Source organism: Bubalus kerabau, chromosome 7 (genome assembly GCF_029407905.1).
Source record: "Bubalus kerabau isolate K-KA32 ecotype Philippines breed swamp buffalo chromosome 7, PCC_UOA_SB_1v2, whole genome shotgun sequence".
NCBI lineage: Eukaryota > Metazoa > Chordata > Mammalia > Artiodactyla > Bovidae > Bubalus > Bubalus kerabau.
In genome coordinates, this window is record NC_073630.1 from 11077135 (window position 1) to 11096364 (window position 19230).

Genomic DNA, 19230 nt, shown 5'->3' on the forward strand with positions numbered 1-19230 from the left:
TGCTGTACTTTAGCATCTGCATACAATTTATTTAATACATTTTTAGCTGTATACACTGGATTCATAAAAGAAGTCATAAAATCATTGTTTAAAACGATTACTTTAAAACATCAGGTACTTCTCAACTGAACTGATCCAGAAGCATGAAGGAGCAGTATTTGGTACGTTAAGGTCAAAACTGTATCACTAATAATATTTAATAATGTTTGCATTCCATATAATGTGAAAGTCTGAAAAGGAGTGCCTAAAATATAAATGCATTAAGTGATCTATGACATTAAACTATTATAATGTGATATATTATGAATTGTTATTTCACAACTGACAACTGTTTTTTTTCCTTTTTTTTGCTGCGAGAAATACAACCTGTAAGCTAGAGCGCCTAAATCTTGCCAGCATATGGTTGAGAGTAGCACTCATATGCTTTAATAATGAACTCATGCGGTTTTATGTGAGCAGACTGAAGCAAGTCTGATTTCCACATTTGTGTGTATGCATGTGTACATGTATATGTATGTCAGAAGTTCTGCAAAAGTAATTTTAATAACCAACATATCTTAATATTTTGGTAATTACCAATATGTTAAATTATGGTATATAGCATATTTGAACTATGTAAAAATACAAATTAACCCTTGAACAACATGGGGGCTTTAATCCATGTATAATTTATAACTGTCCTCTGTGGTTCATTCCACATCCACAAATTGAATCGAGGGACCCTGTACTACTATAATAGTTACTGTTGAAAAGTATCCTCCTGTAAGTGGACATTTACAGTTCAACCCTGCATTGTTCAAGGGTCAACTGTATACAAATCATGGAATTTAGCTTAAACATTTCCCCTGAACACATTTGAATACCATAGTCTAGGTTATTCTATTTTATAACTAACCACATGTTGCCCATGATAACATCTGGAGAATCTTTAATATCTTTTTCTGTATCAGGTTAAGTTGTTACCTAAAATTTTATACTCTAGGAAAGAAATAATTTTCATTCAACTCTTTGTGTTGAATAACTTGAAATATATTTGTATATGCAGTTCCTACTTTATTCTAGCTGGAGAAAAAGGAAAGTACTTACCGCATTAAGTAGGAATCTTATATTTTGTAGAATGAAGATACTTCAAGGATCTATAATGGGAACTTGGTACTCAATAGACAAATGCCATTCAGGAAAACACCACTGAATATCCACTATGTTTGTGGTCCTCCATTTTGGCTGACCATTGGATTACCCAGGAAAGTTTAAAAAAAAATAGTGATGACCTGATACTTGGATTTTCTTCCAGAGATTCTGATTTAACTGGTTTAGGATGAATTTCAGGGGTTGGTATTTTCAAAAAGGTGCTTGGGGATTCTAACATGAATTCAGTTCTATCTGGCAGGGATTATTTGGGGTAGCAGAGGAACAAAGATTATTGATGTCTCCAATGGCAAAAGAAAATAAAGAATAATTTAGCATATTGTGTTATGCTAAAAAGATGATAAATATTGAATATGCTGCTGCTGCTAAGTCGCTTCAGTCGTGTCCGACTCTGTGCAATCCCATAGACGGCAGCCCACCAGGCTCCACCGTCCCTGGGATTATCCATGCAAGAACACTGGAGTAGGTTGCCATTTCCTTCTCCAGTGCATAAAAGTGAAAAGTGAAAGTGAAGTCACTCAGTCGTGTCCGACTCTTTGCGACCCCAAGGACTGCAGCCCACTAGGCTCCTCTGTCCATGGGATTTTCCAGGCAAGAGTACTGGAGTGGGTTGCCATTGTCTTCTCCGAATATTGAATATATATGAATTAAATTTGATGTTGAGTTCATCAAATTACTGTTGATAGACTCACAGTAATTTTAAACTTGGTAAAGTATGGAAAGGCTTTCAGTGGATGTGATTATTATTGAGCAGGAACTAGGTTTCTCTCAGCAGGGAAGAAATGATGTGAATCAAAGTACAAAACCATGAGATGTAGGGAGTCATCCTGTACTTCTGACAGTGGACAAAAAATACTTAAGCACTCATCTGACCTCCATTTTCCTGATCTTTGGCACAACTTCGCAGAATGGATTCTTCGCAGAATGGATTCTATACCCTGTGTATACTGGAGGGCCTGGGTCTCAGCAGTAAATTCCATATGCTGAGAAAGAGCATTAACTCTTTTAGATAATAATGCCTGGTAGACATAATTTCATAAATGGAATTTATATAGCTTGAAAAGTTAATGCATCTTCCCAAGTGAGGATCTTAGTCACTTCTCAAGAGCAGGACAAGGACCATTACTGTGTCAGAGTAAAACATAAAGCAAAGAGCTCTTTACCCCCATGAGGTCTAATAAAGCAAATCCCCTACATGGAAAGACATTATTTTTGCCTGAAAGATAGGAGCACATGGTGAGTCACATATCAATAAAAACATAACCATAAGCTATTTAGTGATTCATCCATTACTTATTTCTAAAATAAGCTTTGAGCAGAAGAGCATTTTACTTAACTCCTCAGATTCTGCTCTAAGATTCACCCATAAAAATTCTAGGGTCAAATCATGCTTTTGACTGCTAGGATAAAATTCCCATTGATGTAAACCCTCAGGAAATCTGTGGTAGGCAGAAGAAAGGTAACAATACCTACCTCTCTGCTTCCACTTGAGAAAGTTTTTTTGACTTTCTTTTCTCTGTACCTAAATAAAGTTGGACGTTTTCATTTTTTTTTTTTTTGAAGTTTGCTAAATGTGGTGAACTTTATTTTCCAGAAATGGCCAAAGCAATATTCCCAGGGCCAGCATTTTGCCCTTTACATTTCTCCCATCAAGAAGAAGAGTCTGCTTCCCTTCCCTTTGAAACTTGGCAGACCTTTGGGACTGCCTAGATGAAAAGAATGTGGTACAAATGACATATCATGTCTAATTCTCTTCTCTTTTGAACCTGGGTGGATGATTAGGCTTGATGATTGAGCTGGAAGTAGGGAATAAATAATGTGAATCAAAGTGCAAAACCATGAGATTTAGGAGTCATCCTGTACTTCTGACAGTAGACAAAAAATGCTTAGGCACTTTGGAGGTCATCTGACCCATTTTAATGATTGAAAATGACTGAAAATGGGCCAGATGACTGCCCTTCATGCCTGCCCCAATTAATAAAATGCAGAGGAAGTGATGCTTCTGAGGCTCAGTCACAAAAAGTGACAGATCTTTTATCTGGCTCTTTTCCATCTCTCTCTCTTTTGGAATGCCCACCCTAAAACTCCATGTTGTCAGAAGCGCAGGCACATGGAGAAGGCCATGTGTAGGTGCTCTGGTTGACAATCCCAGATGAGGTCCCATCAACAGCCAGCACTGACTGACAGACATGGGATTGAACATATATTTAGATGATTCCAGACCCAGGCGTGGAGCCACACAGCTGAGGCTGAGTAGACCAGAGTCAAGATGCCATCACTGAGCCCTGCCTAAACTGCACATTTGGAAACAAAATTGATCATTCTAAGTCACCAAGTGTTGGCATTTTTACATAGCAATAGATAATGCAACACTGAACAGCAATAAGGAATAAGTGATTTTTTAAAATTTCAAGATGATTTTCAAGATTTAATCAATTCTACTTTCAATACATTCAAAAGACTTATTAATCTTCTAAGTCGATTACAAAGAAAGTAGAAAGAAGATTTAAGAAGTGCTGGAGAATGAAGAAAGAGGAGTTTGTTTCAGAATTGCATCCCACTTCCAAGCCCCCATCTTCCTCCATCACCTATGTTGTTATTCAGTTTATTTAGGGAAAACCAGAGCTCAGAAATTTAAACAAGGATACCCAAACCTCTACCTGACTGTTTTGCCTCAGGCATCCTGTTTATTAATGCATAGTAAGTATATTAATCTCAAGAAGTGGTGCAGATTGTCTTCCCAGGACCCTTTCTTTCTCCTCATTATGGGCAGGTAGACCGCCTGCACCAGGCACAGTCTCAGTGCCTTTCCCCTAGCACTCAGCAGGCCTTCCATGGTGGTAGTTTCTTCCAGCCTGCTGGACTCATCAGGTGGCCACACCCCTAGCCTTTTTTGCCACGTCCTCTTGTGGCCAATCTTGAGCTACCACTTTCTTAGTTATTTTTCTATGGTTCCTAGGGCTGATAAGCAATAACAGAGCTACTCTAAATTACTCTGTAGTAATTTCAAGTTACTTCTTGGGAGAAAAGTTATGACTAACCTAGACAGCATATTAAAAAGCAGAGACATTACTTTGCCAACAGAGGTCCATCTAGTCAAGGCCATGGTTTTTCCAGTAGTCATGTATGGATGTGAGAGTTGGACTATAAAGAAAGCTGAGTGCCGAAGAACTAATGCTTTTGAAACATGGTGTTGGAGAAGACTCTTGAGAGTCCCTTGGGCTGCAAGGAGGTCCAACCAGTCCATCCTAAAGGAAATCAGTCCTAAATGTTCTTTGAAAGGACTGATCTTGAAGCTGAAACTCCAATACTTTGGCCACCTGATGAGAAGAACTGACTCATTGGAAAAGACCCTGATGCTGGGAAAGATTGAAGGTGAGAGGAGAAGGGGATGACAGAGTATGAGAGGGTTGGATGGCATCACTGACTCAATGAACATGACATGAGTTTCAGTAAAATCCGGGAGTTGGTAATGGACAGGGAGGCCTGGTATGCTGCAGTCCATGGGGTTGAAAAGAGTCAGACACGACTGAGCAACTGAACTGAACTTAACTGAACTGAATTTCAAATAAACATTCACTGTCATTCAACAAGGCTTTAAAAAATTCAGCCTTCTTAAATTGCTAACAGTTTGGAAATTAGTTGTCCCAGAATTTTTCAAGATGCCCAACTAATTATATTCAAGGCTTCTAATGTATGACCTAAATCATTTTACATTAAGTTAGAGGTCATTGGGACTCACTTGCCTTCTCCTGTGATTTGACACCTTTACATCTCAATAGCTTTGCCCCATGCCTTCACTCTAGTTTGGAACATGTATCATCAGTGATACCCATTTCCTTCTACAGAAATGGGAAAAAAAGAATATTTCCCTGAGCCTCCTTCTGTTCCCTCATCATATAGCTGTACTTCTCTGCCTGAATATAGCCTCATTGGGCCAGCATCCTTTTTTCACCCAGCACTGACCTTGTGGTTTCTAATACACAACACAGGTACACACACACACACACACACACACACACACACACACGTGCACACACCTGGAATAAAGTCACCCCAAATACTCTAGTTATCATGAGAGTTGTAATCTGTTATACATTATTTCATTTAATTATATTCTGTATTTGAAAACAGGGGTCATGCCTACTAGTTGAAGATTTCAGTTTTAAAGGCACTGGTCTAGAGAGAGAGACCAAGTGTCCAGTCTGCAGACATGCATGAGCCAAACTAAGAAGGAAAAGCTAAAGACCAAAGTTGGCATCAGGAACTTCGTAACAGAATAGGGGCAGCAGATGGCAAAGAAAGTGCAAGTAGCAGAGACCTGAGCAAATGAAGGCAACACAGAGAAAAAATTCAGGAAGCAAGTACACTTAGGTTCTTAAAACGTGTATATTTAAAGACTCAGGTGGACCCAGTGGAAGGACAGGTCAGGTAACTTTCAAGTAAATGGGCCTTAGTTTTAAACATAGTGGAACTGGTGTCATGCCTTGCAGGCAGAGAAGGGCTGGCTTCATACTGTCTTATGGGTTGTCAGGGAGTCGTGATTCACCTGAGAAGTTTGCAGATGACCGGAGCAGATGCCTGAGAAGAAGAAGAAACCTAGAAAAGTTAGATGGGCAAATAAAGAAACGATCAGAAGGAAGGCAGACATATAGCCTCTCTATTGAGAAAGTTTTAACAATTGAAGCATCTAGGGGAAAGTATAAACAAGGACCAGGGAAAGAAGTTGCTTGGTTTAAAAAAAATCCAAGGGTTATCCAATTCTATGTAGAATGTGGCATTTGAGCCAGCAATCAAAGCCGTACTGCCTAAAGAAAATATACAGAAAAGTATGCTAAAATTTCCTGTGTCTCTACCACAGGTGGAAGGGACTTACAATAAAAAGACCACCAGCAAAAATGTGGAGGGCTATTTTTTAAATAAATGTTGTATTTTATTTTATTTGTGTATTTATTTTTTGCCACACCATGCAGTATGTGGGATCTTAGTTGCTGACCAGGGATTGAAGCCATGCCCACTCCCTTCATTGGAAAGTCAAGTCTTAACCACTGGACCACCAGGGAAGTCTCTGGAGGACTATTTAGCTTCCATGTGTCTCAGTCTTCCCAACTGTAAACTGTGGATCATAATGAATCTCTCTTTTTAGAAGAATTTGAAGGATTAAATGAATGTATATATGTAAAGAGTTTGGAACAGGGCCTGGCATATCATAAATATTAAATAAATGTTCCTGTTATAGTTAATTTTACTGTAAAATTCAAATAGTATAAAATCTTGATTCCAGAGTATCCAGTTTCTTTGAGTCTCTTAGAAGTTGCTAAGTGAATTCAGCAAGTGATGCTTCAACTTGAATAGGATGGAGAAAAGTCCATATTTTGGAAGAATCTCCTTTGGTTTTCTGCTCCAGGGTCACTTCCTGGCCTCTTCCCAGCCCCTCATTCAGTGTCCCCAGGGAAGATGAGTGGTGTGTTGATGAAGTTTGGAAAAACTGCTTACCTTCTCCTTACTGTATACCTTCTCCCTTTTTCACTTTTGGATGCAGCTTACCTGCAGGAAGTATTAATTCTCTACCCCTCTGTGTTACAAACCTGCAAGATCAGGCCTGTGATTGCCCAGAGCGGCACTGTTACTGACTCAGGACATTTGTGAAATTTAAAGGTGAGGTAGAGGAGGCCTGGGGTGGCCATAAATATAAGACAAGTCATACTTTCCAATCAGAAATTTATTATAATAAAGCCTGTATTTTAATATCCATCTCTCTGATCTCTGTACCTTTCTCTCAATAGTTTTGAACCCAGGAGTGGAAGGCAATTGTGCTGTCCTGTGACTTCCTAAATCTTGAGAGCTAAAATTCATGCAAGGCATGAACATGTTTAACTTCAAAGCAATTAAGCACTTTATAAAAGTTACGCTATGACATTTAGTTATTTATTTCTGTCCTGTCTTGATCCTTTTGGATATTCAAATTTTTATTTTCTCTTTATGCTGTACAGCTGATCGAGCCATTAGCAACTTTAATGAAGTATTCCATTTTTACAAAAGGATGTTTTCCTAACATGGGCTCTATCAATGCCCTGTCCTTTGTAGCCACTCAAAGTAGAAGCCACTTTCTATAGTGGTAATTAATGACAACAATTCCATTCCTGGCACATTCAGCTCTGTGTCTCAATGAATATCCCCAACATATGGCAGCCTAATGAATCACTTGTATGTATTAGTAAAGTACACCTGTCCAGATCAGGTTATAGCTGATTCACTTCAGGGCTTTTATAAGCCCTCCACAGTAGCATCCTTCCCAGCCCAAGCACAAGATTCTAGCCACCGTATGGTCAGAGTCCGATCCAATTAAATCCAAAAACAGATGGACAAGTTATTAGTTTGTTTCCTTATTTATATTTTATATGATTGTATGTCTTTTGATTTCTGAGTCTTTCAACCTTGGGTTACTTATTATTATATTCTAACATATTTCCTATGTTCAAATACACATCAGATTGGTCTTTGACTTGTTGGAGTTGATATCACTTCATGGCTAGGAGTATGGAATTTTACAGTATTAGTAAAATCTGGATTAAGGACTCTGACCTGCCTTTGTATAATTTTTCTTAATCAGTCCTAAGCCCTGATTTCCTTATCTAGAAAATGGAGACCATAGGAGTATCTTTCTCATAGAGATATACTGTAGAGATTAAAAGAGAAAATGAGCTGATTTATGTAAAGTGTTTGGCAAAAATGTGCAACCCAAATATATGAACAATAGTAAGCATCCAATAAAATGCTATTATCTGGTGGGTTTATTTCAAGAAGAGAGTTTTTCCCTTTAATCTTTGTCCAATAATCTTTATTATTTCTTCCTTTCTGTGTTGCTTTCTAACCCTCCAGGGGTCTTAAATGACAATTATCTGTTTTCTTCAAGGGAATAAATTTACTCTATCAGCCTCAATTGTAATTAATTAACAGTCATGCCAACTGTATGATAATCAACAATTTATCTCACATAATTCTTTCAATAAGTATTTTTGAGTTCCTGGTGGTTAACTTCACTCTGGAAGACTCCTTTCCTTAAATTGTATCATTTACTTTAAAATATCTTACCATTTCAGACTGACCTTCCCCTGTTATTCTGAATTAATTATGTGTGTCTATATAAGAAAAAAATAAACTGGTCTCATTTGATCTTTAATGAACCACAGCATGGAACACTTCAGTGCCAATTTATCCATCCAGTAATTAATATTTCCATAAGAAACATCATCCCTTTCCATCTTCCATGCTTTACTAAGAACTAGAGCTGCCGGATAAAATGCAAATGCCCAATTAAATATGAATATCAGACAAAAATGAATACATGTCCCAGCTATTGCAGAGGGTATATACTTCTACAACATTATTCATTATTTAACTGAAATTCAAATTTAACTGACGTTTCTAAACTGGTATTCTTGCTAAGAATGTAAGCAGAAAGGAAATTTAAAAGCTGAAATAATGGTAGTACACTTAAGTATGATTGCTAAACTTGGAGATTGCTAGGCCATGTCATTCTTGTATGTGTGTGTGTATATATATATAACTATTTATAGATAATATATTTATACATTATCTCTCTATATATCTATAAATGGTGCATGCTCAGTTGCTTTAGTTGTGTCTGACTCTTGTGACCCCATGGACTGTGGCTCACCAGGCTCCTTTGTCCATGTGATTTCCTGGGCAAGTATATTGGAGTGGCTTGCTATTTCCTTCTCCATGGGATCTTCCTCACTCAGGGATTGCACTTACTTGCGTCTTCTGCATTGGCAGGCGGATTTCTTACCACTGAGGCACCAGGGAAGCCCCATATATGTGGAGATAATATAATATATCTCTGTAAATATATAGAGATATATAATACATAAATATACATTTAACTTGATCAACCAGGTATTTGCCATAACCGAAGAAAAGGCTGCCTGTGTTCCTTCACTTTGTGGTTTGAGGAAACATAGCTGAATCTACAAATTCAGGATGAGAATGTTGTTGCCTGTCCTGCTAGTCAGGCCTAACTGATGTATTATCAAAGGCCCAATTCAAGCCTGCTGTCTTTCCAGGCTCCCTAAGCCCCACCTTGCTTTCCTGCCTTCCCGGATCCTGTCTGCCTAACAATTCTTCTATTGATTTCTCAGGCTTCACCTGGAGTTTCACCTGGGTAAAGCTGGCAGGATCAGATGAACATTTCAAACACAGAAATAGCTCCATATCTAGACGGGTGAGTAAAGGCTATGAGATCAGTTCTTAAGCGTGACTTTTGCCTGTAATTTAGCTGTCAACTTCATTTCTGTGAGCTCAGACTTAAGGACCATGTAACACAAACCTCAAGTTTAGAAGAAATTAATTTGGCTTTGTGCCTGTTCCCGTAAATGGGAAAGTGGAACTCCCTCTCTCTTTTCTGCGGTACACAGTTTTGACTTTCATTCTGTAGATCTCCAGTCATCTTTACTGTCTTTAAGGCGCCTTTGCTTGGCTTCTAGTCCTGCCTTGTACACCAGTGACAGAGCCAAGGTAACTGAGTCATGGAAACTGCATACTAAGTTGGGCAGAAGGAAAGTAAAGAGATCATCTGCTGGCTTCTGATTGTATTCTCAACTGAGAAAATTGACAGGGCCTGAGTGATGGGTCAGCCATTGCCCTTCTTCAGACAATTAAGAGCATGTTTCCTCTTAAAGTCTTTGATTTGGAAAAAGAGGCCTAAAGACATTTTCTGTTAAAGTAACTCCCCTGGAAATGTCTGCATTGTCTCCTAGGGAGGGGAGGTCAATTACTACCCAGTGATATTAATATATTTCTATAAGAAAAAGGTTATTATTAGCCCTACCTATAAGGCATAACTTTTAATGATTGAAAAAATAAATTTGAAGGATTAGATGACTAGATCTGTTTCTACAGAATGACATTCACAGTTAAAGTTACATGAACTATAGAGGGGGAAGTGATTAAGAATATTAATAATACACATACATGCACAAGCATATCAAGCTTGCTATTTGCATTAAGGCAGTATTATTATAAAAAATAATTATAAAAAACAAAATCGAGGATCATAAAAAGCAAAGATTAATGTATATATAAATCAGATGCTGCTGCTGCTGCTGCTAAGTCGCTTCAGTCGTGTCCGACTCTGTGCGACCCCATAGACGGCAGCCCACCAGGCTCCCCCGTCCCTGGGATTCAATACTGTCTCATAAAAAGTAAAGGATGAATATTACAGTATACTTAAAATATGCTTCATATTGTATAAATAATTTAATGCACATTGAACCCTAGAATAATTTATACCCTGATCCATATGAAAGACACATTAAATAACTCAAACATACATGAGGCACTTTGCACAAATGTATGTGTGTATGTTGAATAGTACATTTTACTCCGAGGTAGGGGTTGGCAAATTATATCTCATAGGTTGGATATCTGTTTTTGTAAATAAATTTTTATTAGAACAGAGATACATTCATTTGTTTCTGTGTTATCTATGGATCCTTTCACACTACACAATAGACATGAGTAGTTCCAATAGAGATAATATGACCCATAAACATTTTGGTAGAATAGAAATTTATTTATCTGGTCATAAAAAACACTAAGACATGTTTATGGTATCTCTAACTGTAAAAAATAAAAAATCATATTTTTTAAACAATTTCATAACATGAAAATCAGTTTAGCTCTTCAGTGTTGACAGAGAAATAGAAAAGAATGCCAGGTACTGAGTGAAGAGTTTAATGTGTGTGGAGACATGTATAAAAAAACACAATTTCTGGTATGTCCTCTCCAATTTTCTTCTTCTCTTTATAATTTTATTTATTTATTTATTTATTTATTTTTGTACATGGCAACTTATTTTTATTTATTTATTTATTTTTATTTTTTATTTTTTTAAATTTTATTTTATTTTTAAACTTTACATAACTGTATTAGTTTTGCCAAATATCAAAATGAATCCGCCACAGGTATACATGTATGTATTTTCCTCCTCTCATTTTTATATTCTGTTTCTAGCTTCTCCTTACTTACTTTTATTCTACCTTTTCCCACATTTTCCACATATATTTAAATATGAGATTCATGTAAGAGATAAGGACTTTTTTATGTAGAAGACTTAAAACTTTTCACCTCTGCTGAACTAAAAAGATAAGCTTACTCAGCTTACTCAGATGAACTGGCCTCTTGACAGTTTTCCCTGACTTTTGTTTGATGTTATATAACAACAAAGCAGGAAAAAGTCTGTTTTGGTTCAATATACTTGTAATAAGCTTTGGCTGTAACTCTGGTAATTTTTCATATGCTAGAGATTAAATGACAAATAAGATAGGTTGAGATCTCTTGCATTCTCTTGTATATCTTGTACTTTCCTTGAAGTGGTTAGAATTAATTTGTACTTTGTATGTGCAAGTGTGTGTATTTGGATCTTTCTCTGGACTGTCATCTCCATGAAGACAGGATGATATTCACTCTACTCACACTTTTATTCTCAGTGCCTATCCTATCCTAGATCCTCCATGAATATTTACCTACTTGGATGAATAACAGAGAGTCATCATATAATAATTGAAATGACAAGCTCATTTAAGTCTTAGCTAAGTAATTCTCAGATCAGATCAGTCGCTCAGTCGTGTCCGACTCTTTGCGACCCCATGAATCGCAGCACGCCATTTACGAAGGATCATACCAGAGACTGTGAGTTAGAGCTTATCATTTTCCATGACAGAAGATTCAGAAAACTCTTTCATTAAAACATTAACTGAACATGATTTATAGGCCAGATATTATTTTTAGTATTGGACAATTAAGACAATTAGAATGCCCATGAAATGTGTCATGAGTTTGGATTAGAAAACTCAAAGAAAAGTATTGAATGGACAAGGTGGTTGAGAAGAGCATTGAGTGATTAAAAGGAATCTGAGTAGAAGAAAGAGTATTCTAGTTTGTGGGAGTAAATAAAGGCAAGGGTGGAAAGAAAGCTTGCTGTCTTAGAGACTAGCTGGCAAATGGTCTGCTGTGAGAAGAGCACTCAGGAAGTTACAGCTTAAACTACCAAGAAAGGTGGCAACTTGCTTACTCTGACAAAGAGCAATATGCATGAAATATTACTCAGCCACGAAAAAGAATGAAACAACGACATTTGCAGCAACATGGATGGACCTAGAAATTGCTACACTGAGTGAATGAAGTCAGACAGAGAAGGAGACATATCATATGATATATGTGGAATCAAAAGAAATGATACAAATTAACTTATTTACAAAACAGAAACAGACTCGCAGGGAAGGGATAGTTAGGGACTTTGAGATCAACATGTACACACTGGTATATTTTAGATGGATAATCAACAGGGTACAACTGTATATAGCACAGGGAACTCTGCTCAATGTTATGTGGCAGCCTGGATGGGAGGGGAGTTTGGGGGAGAATGGAAACATGTATATGTATATGTATACGTATGTGTATATGTAAGACTGAGTCCCTTTGTTGTCTATCTGAAATTATCTCAACATTGTTGACTGGCTATACTCCAATATAAAATAAAAAGGTTTTTTTTTTTTAAAAAAAAGCAAGTCATAGGCAAGAACTGAAAGTTTTCAGTGGCTATAACATATGTTTCTATTTTAGAAAGATAAGTCTGTGTATCGGGAGTAGGCTGCAGATAGGAAATCTGGTAAGAAGCATATGGTAATAGCTCCAAATAAAGACAAAAAACACTGAACTAGTGAATTCACCATGGAGGAAGAGAGGAAGACAAACTACTAGGACATTGAAAAGAATGAACAAATTTGCACATGGTTTGAGTATTAGGGGTGAGCTGGAGGTAGCACCACTGAAAGATTCCAACTGCCTGGTACTTTCCAAATATGAAAGAAGATGGAACCTATTGAGGATTAAAGATAGCAGGGCCCCTGTAATGGGTTAAAGCACAGAATAGATAACGTTCTCTCAGAATGCACTTCAGTTTACAAATACTTGAAGATGAACTATTTTGGACTTAGTGAGAGTCAGAGTCTGTGTGTTGTATAATATTTGTCTTCATTTAACATTGAGAAGTTGCAGTGCTAAGAAGAGGAATTATGACTGTGAGAAAAGGAAAACCAAGTCTGTCATTTGGATTGCCAATTACACCATTAAATTAGCTGATGAAGTCTTTCAATACCATCTTTCCTAATGGCAGTGAGTCTGTAAAACAGAAATCTAAATGAACTATAATCAATTTTTGTTTCCACACTGGTTGAACCAAGGAATCAATTAAGTGCAGTTCTTTTTACAGTAAGTTGATACACTGGTTATAATCATATGAACTAAGATATCAAAACACTGATAGGATTCTCAATACAAATTGCCATCTATTTTCTTCTTTTTTTAAAGGGATAATATTGTTTATATTGGTGTATATATGATTTATAATATTATGTTAGTTTCTGGTGTATAGCAAAGAGATTTTGTTCTACATATATATTTTTCAAATTCTTTTCCCATATAAGACTATTGAGTAGAGTTCCCTGTACTATACTTTCTAAAATTATGGGGAAAATGATGTCCTGAATAAAAGGCATAGATAATTTAAATCATCATTTAAAGTGCTAATTGGAATGTATTTCTTTAATAGAACTGGGTAGCAAAGAGGATTTAAACCTCATTCTTTCAGCCACCAAACAATCATAATAACACCAGATTGTAGAAGACAAGGGGAGGAAATAAAAGATAAGTGTTTACCTGATAGGATCCTAATATTGACGGTTTTTTTAATATAAAAGAAAATTGATATTTCTTGTGTAGGAGAACAAAATAAGATATTTAAGTAACTCATCAATCTGCAAGTATGAAAGGCGTGAACCAGAAATAAATGCTTCTCCAGCCCAGTCTGGTTCTTTGCCCCAGAATAGTTGCCAACTTCCCCCATGCCCTCAGGTGTGTCTTTTAGTTCTAAACTATCTGCCTTGATCCTTTTAGACAGTCCAGATTTGCTGGGATCTATTTGAACAATTCCCATGTGCTTTTGTGCTTTTCCCCATCATGTAATTGGGATTCTGCATTGTTCTAGGAGCTATTCCTATCAATTCACGATAGGTGCTTTCAATGTCATGACAGTTTCTGGGATGAAGTGATGAATGAGACAGATGTCACAGTCTTTGGTGGTGGTGGTTTAGTCGCTAAGTTGTGTCTAACTCTTGTGACCCCTTGCACAGTAGCCCGCCAGGCTCCTCAGTCCATGGGATTCTCCAGGCAAGAATACTGGAGTGGGTTGCCATTTCCTTCTTCAGGGGATCTTCCCAACCCAGGAATCAAACCCAGGTCTCCTGCATTGCAGGCAGATTCTTTACCAACTGAGCTATGAGGGAAGACACAATTACAGAAAACTAACCAAACTGAAAGTGCTGCACTCAATATGCCAGCAAATTTGGAAAACTCAGCAGTGGCCACAGGACTGGAAAAGGTCAGTTTTCATTCCAAGCCCAAAGAAAGGCAATGCCAAAGAATGCTCAAACTACCACACAAGTGCACTCATCTCACACGCTAATAAAGTAATGCTCAAAATTCTCCAAGCCAGGCTTCAGCAATATGTGAATCGTGAACTTCCTGATGTTCAAGCTGGTTTTAGAAAAGGCAGAGGAACCAGAGATCAAATTGCCAACATCTGCTGGATCATGGAAAAAGCAAGAGAGTTCCAGAAAAACATCTGTTTCTGCTTTATTGACTATGCCAAAGCCTTTGACTGTGTGGATCACAATCAACTGTGGAAAATTCTGAAAGAGATGGGAATACCAGAGCACCGGACCTGCCTCTTGAGAAATTTGTATGCAGGTCAGGAAGCAACAGTTAGAACTGGACATGGAACAACAGACTGGTTCCAAATAGGAAAAGGAGTACATCAAGGCTGTATATTGTCACCCTGTTTATTTAACTTCTATGCAGAGTACATCATGAGAAGCGCTGGACTGGAAGAAACACAAGCTGGAATCAAGATTGCCAGGAGAAATATCAATAACCTCAGATATGCAGATGACACCACCCTTATGGCAGAAAGAGAAGAGGAACTCAAAACCCTCTTGATGAAAGTGAAACTGGAGAGTGAAAAAGTTGGCTTAAAGCTCAACATTCAGAAAACGAAGATCATGGCATCCAGTCCCACCACTTCATGGGAAATAGATGGGGAAACAGTGGAAACAGTGTCAGACTTTATTTTTCTGGGCTCCAAAATCACTGCAGATGGTGACTGCAGCCATGAAATTAAAAGACGCTTACTCCTTGGAAGGAAAGTTATGACCAACCTAGATAGCATATTCAAAAGCAGAGACATTACTTTGCCAACAAAGGTTCATCTAGTCAAGGCTATGGTTTTTCCAGTGGTCATGTATGGATGTGAGAATTTGACTGTGAAGAAAGCTGAGTGCGGAAGAATTGATGCTTTTGAACTGTGGTGTTGGAAAAGACTCTTGAGAGTCTCTTGGACTGCAAGAAGATCCAACCAGTCCATTCTGAAGGAGATCAGCCCTAGGATTTCTTTGGAAGTAATGATGCTAAAGCTGAAACTCCAGTACTTTGGCCACCTCATGCGAAGAGTTGACTCATTGGAAAAGACTCTGATGCTGGGAGGGATTGGGGGCAGGAGAGGAAGGGAAGGACAGAGGATGAGATGGCTGGATGGCATCACTGACTCGATGGACATGAGTCTGAGATGGACTTCAACTCTGTCCGGGAGTTGGTGATGGACAGGGAGGCCTGGCATGCTGCGATTCATGGGGTCGCAAAGAGTTGGACACGACTGAGCAACTGATCTGATCTGAACCAAACTGATCACATGGACCATGGCCTTGTCTGACTCAATGAGCCATGCTGTGTAGGGCCACCTAAGATGGACGGGTCATGGTGGAGAGTTCTGACAAAATGTGGTCTGCTGGAGAAGGGAATGACAAATCACTTCAGTGTTCTTGCCTTGAGAATCTCATGAACACTAAGTATGAAAAGGCAAAAAGATATGACAATGAAAGATGAACTCCCCAGGTTGGTAGGTCACAGCCTTTAAAGGGATGAAAATCAAACATTAACAATAATGTTGAATGGTCATTGCACCCAGTTATGTGCCCATTATAGAGGTGGCAGAGAGGGAAGAGAGATTGTGCCTGTATTACGGGTACTGGAAAGGCATCATAGAGTAGGAGACTTCCAGGCTGTGTTTTCAAAGACTAATTCAAATTTTCAGATTCAGCAGAAGGCAATATGGGGAGATTGGAAGTAGGTATTCCAGGTGGAAGGACAAAAAAAGACATGAAAAAGTTAAAATTGGCACACTTCTTATAACTAGACCTCTGTATTAGTTCCTTTTCCCAAGTCCCTATTCTTAAAACTTGCTGAAGTCCCATTCTCCTCCTAAAGAATTGACTTCTGCCTCTGAATATCAGTCCTTCCTGATAGTGGCATTTAGAGTTCTCTGCTGCTGCCTTTCAGTCCTAGATCCTGATCTGAACGTCACTTGCCCCAGATTTCTGCATCTGCTTTCTAACTTGGATACTGATTTGCCTGAACTGAGATACTTTGTTTGTAAGTATTGAATACCAAGCCATGCCTGCTTTGTAGATCAAGCTCTCTCCAAAGTAGAAAGTTTAATTAAGGATTCAGGTGCAAGTGATTTATAAAAGAAGGCTCCCTGGAGAATCAAGTCGGGGAAGTGGGGAGTAGAGGGCGGGGGGAGAAGAAAAAGCCATGCAGTCGTGTGATTTCAAGTGTAGCTCAACCTGATCCCACAAGGAGCTCTGGAGTATGAATTTCAGAGGCTGTCTTATTTGGAGGCAAAGGAGTAGGGATTTTGTACCCTTCAAGCAATCAGTAATTGTCTATGGGTAGACCTGACACTATGTATGTTTGTGGGGACCTAACCATTAAATTAAAAGACGCTTACTCCTTGGAAGGAAAGTTATGACCAACCTAGATAGCATATTCAAAAGCAGAGACATTACTTTGCCAACAAAGATCCATCTAGTCAAGGCTATGGTTTTTCCTGTGGTCATGTATGGATGTGAGAGTTGGACTGTGAAGAAAGCTGAGCGCCGAAGAATTGATGGTTTTGAACTGTGGTGTTGGAGAAGACTCTTGAGAGTCCCTTGGACTGCAAGGAGATCCAACCAGTCCATTCTAAAGGAGATCAGCCCTGGGTGTTCTTTGGAAGGAATGATGCTAAAGCTGAAACTCCAGTACTTTGGCCACCTCATGCGAAGAGTTAACTCATTGGAAAAGACTCTGATGCTGGGAGGGATTGGGGGCAGGAGGAGAAGGGGATGACGGAGGATGAGATGGCTGAATGGCATCACCGACTTGATGGATGTGAGTTTGAGTGAACTCCGGGAGTTGGTGATGGACAGGGAGGCCTGGCGTGCTGCAATTCATGGGGTCGTGAGGAGTCAGACACAACTGAGCGACTGAACTGAACTGAACCTACCAGTTACTTGCAAGTGAGGTAACTCCAGTAAACAAAGGTGAGCCTCTGAAAGTCATAGGTTCAGCAGTCAGAAGATGGTGAATGCTGAGATAAGGTGGCTCAGTGGTAAAGAATCTGCCTGCCAAGGCAGAAGAAGTGGGTTCAATCCTTGAGTCAGGAAGATCCCCTGGAGGAGGAAATGGCAACCCACTCTAGTATTCCTGCTTGGGAAATCCTACGGCAAAGCCTGGTGGTCTACAGTCCATGGGGTCACAGAGGAGTCAGACACGACTTAGTAATTGAACAGCAGCAAGGGAAGTACTGCAGCCTCAATTGAAGCTTCCCCAAGTGCATGCCTGTGATGCCTAGTGGGCAAGGATGCTTCGGGTATGTGAATCTCCTCAGATTTTTCCTTCCTCCTGGAATTAGCTAGGGTGTGCTGTGCCGTGAGATGCCTGCATTCCTTGAAAGTTCTAGATCCTTCCAAGATGACAAAACTGAAGATGTTTTTACTGCTTCAGAGGCTAGTAAAATTTCAGATGAGCAGAGAGCTTTTGGTTTATATCAAAATACTATTCCATGTTGAATACAGAATTTGAAACTTTAATATGCACAAAATAAAGGTAAGATTGCTCTTTGGATTTGAAAAGCATAGGCTACTTCCTTATAGGTATCCAAAAGCAGGGTAAAGTATTTCCAGGAAATCTTGTATTCAGATTTATTATGCTTCAAATTCAATCTTTCTGATTAGATGGTTTATTCTTGCTATAGTATAAAAGCAAGTATAATAGAAGGGTATACAGCTCAAATAACTTTTTGCAACTTCAGCCAGAATTTTAAAATATTTTAAAGCATTAGGCTTGTACTACAGGAGCGTGCCGGCAGCGACAGACCGCGCAGAAGCCTGGCAGAGAGGAGTCACCCCTCGCCCAAGGTCAGGGGCGGTGACTGAGAGGAGCTACAGCTGCGGGGAGGAGCTACCCCACATCCACGGAGCTGTGGCTGCAACAGTGCAGGAGGGCCGAGAGGATCTACTCCACGTTCAAGGTCAGGAGGGGCGGCTGTGAGGGGATACCTCTCATCCAAGGTAAGGAGCAGCGGCTGCGCTTTGCTGGAGCAGCCGTGAAGAGATAACCCACATCCAAGGTAAGAGAAACCCAAGTAAGAAGGTAGGTGTTGCGAGAGGGCATCAGAGGGCAGACACAATGAAACCATAATCAAAGAAAACTAGTCAATCTAATCACACGGACCACAGCCTTGTCTAACTCAGTGAAACTAAGCCATGCCTGTGGGGCCACCCAAGATGGGCGAGTCATGGTGGAGAGGTCTGACAGAATGTGGTCCACTGGAGAAGGGAATGGCAAACCACTTCAATATTCTTGCCTTGAGAACCCCATGAACAGTATGAAAGGCAAAATGATAGGATACTGAAAGGGGAAACTCCCCAGGTCAGTAGATGCCCAATATGCTACTGGAGCTCAGTGGAGAAATAACTCCAGAAAGAATGAAGGGATGGAGCCAAAGCAAAAACAATACCCAGCTGTGGATGTGACTGGTGATAGAAGCAAGGTCCGATGCTGTGAAGAGCAATATGGCATAGGAACCTGGAATGTTAGGTCCATGAATCAAAGCAAATTGGA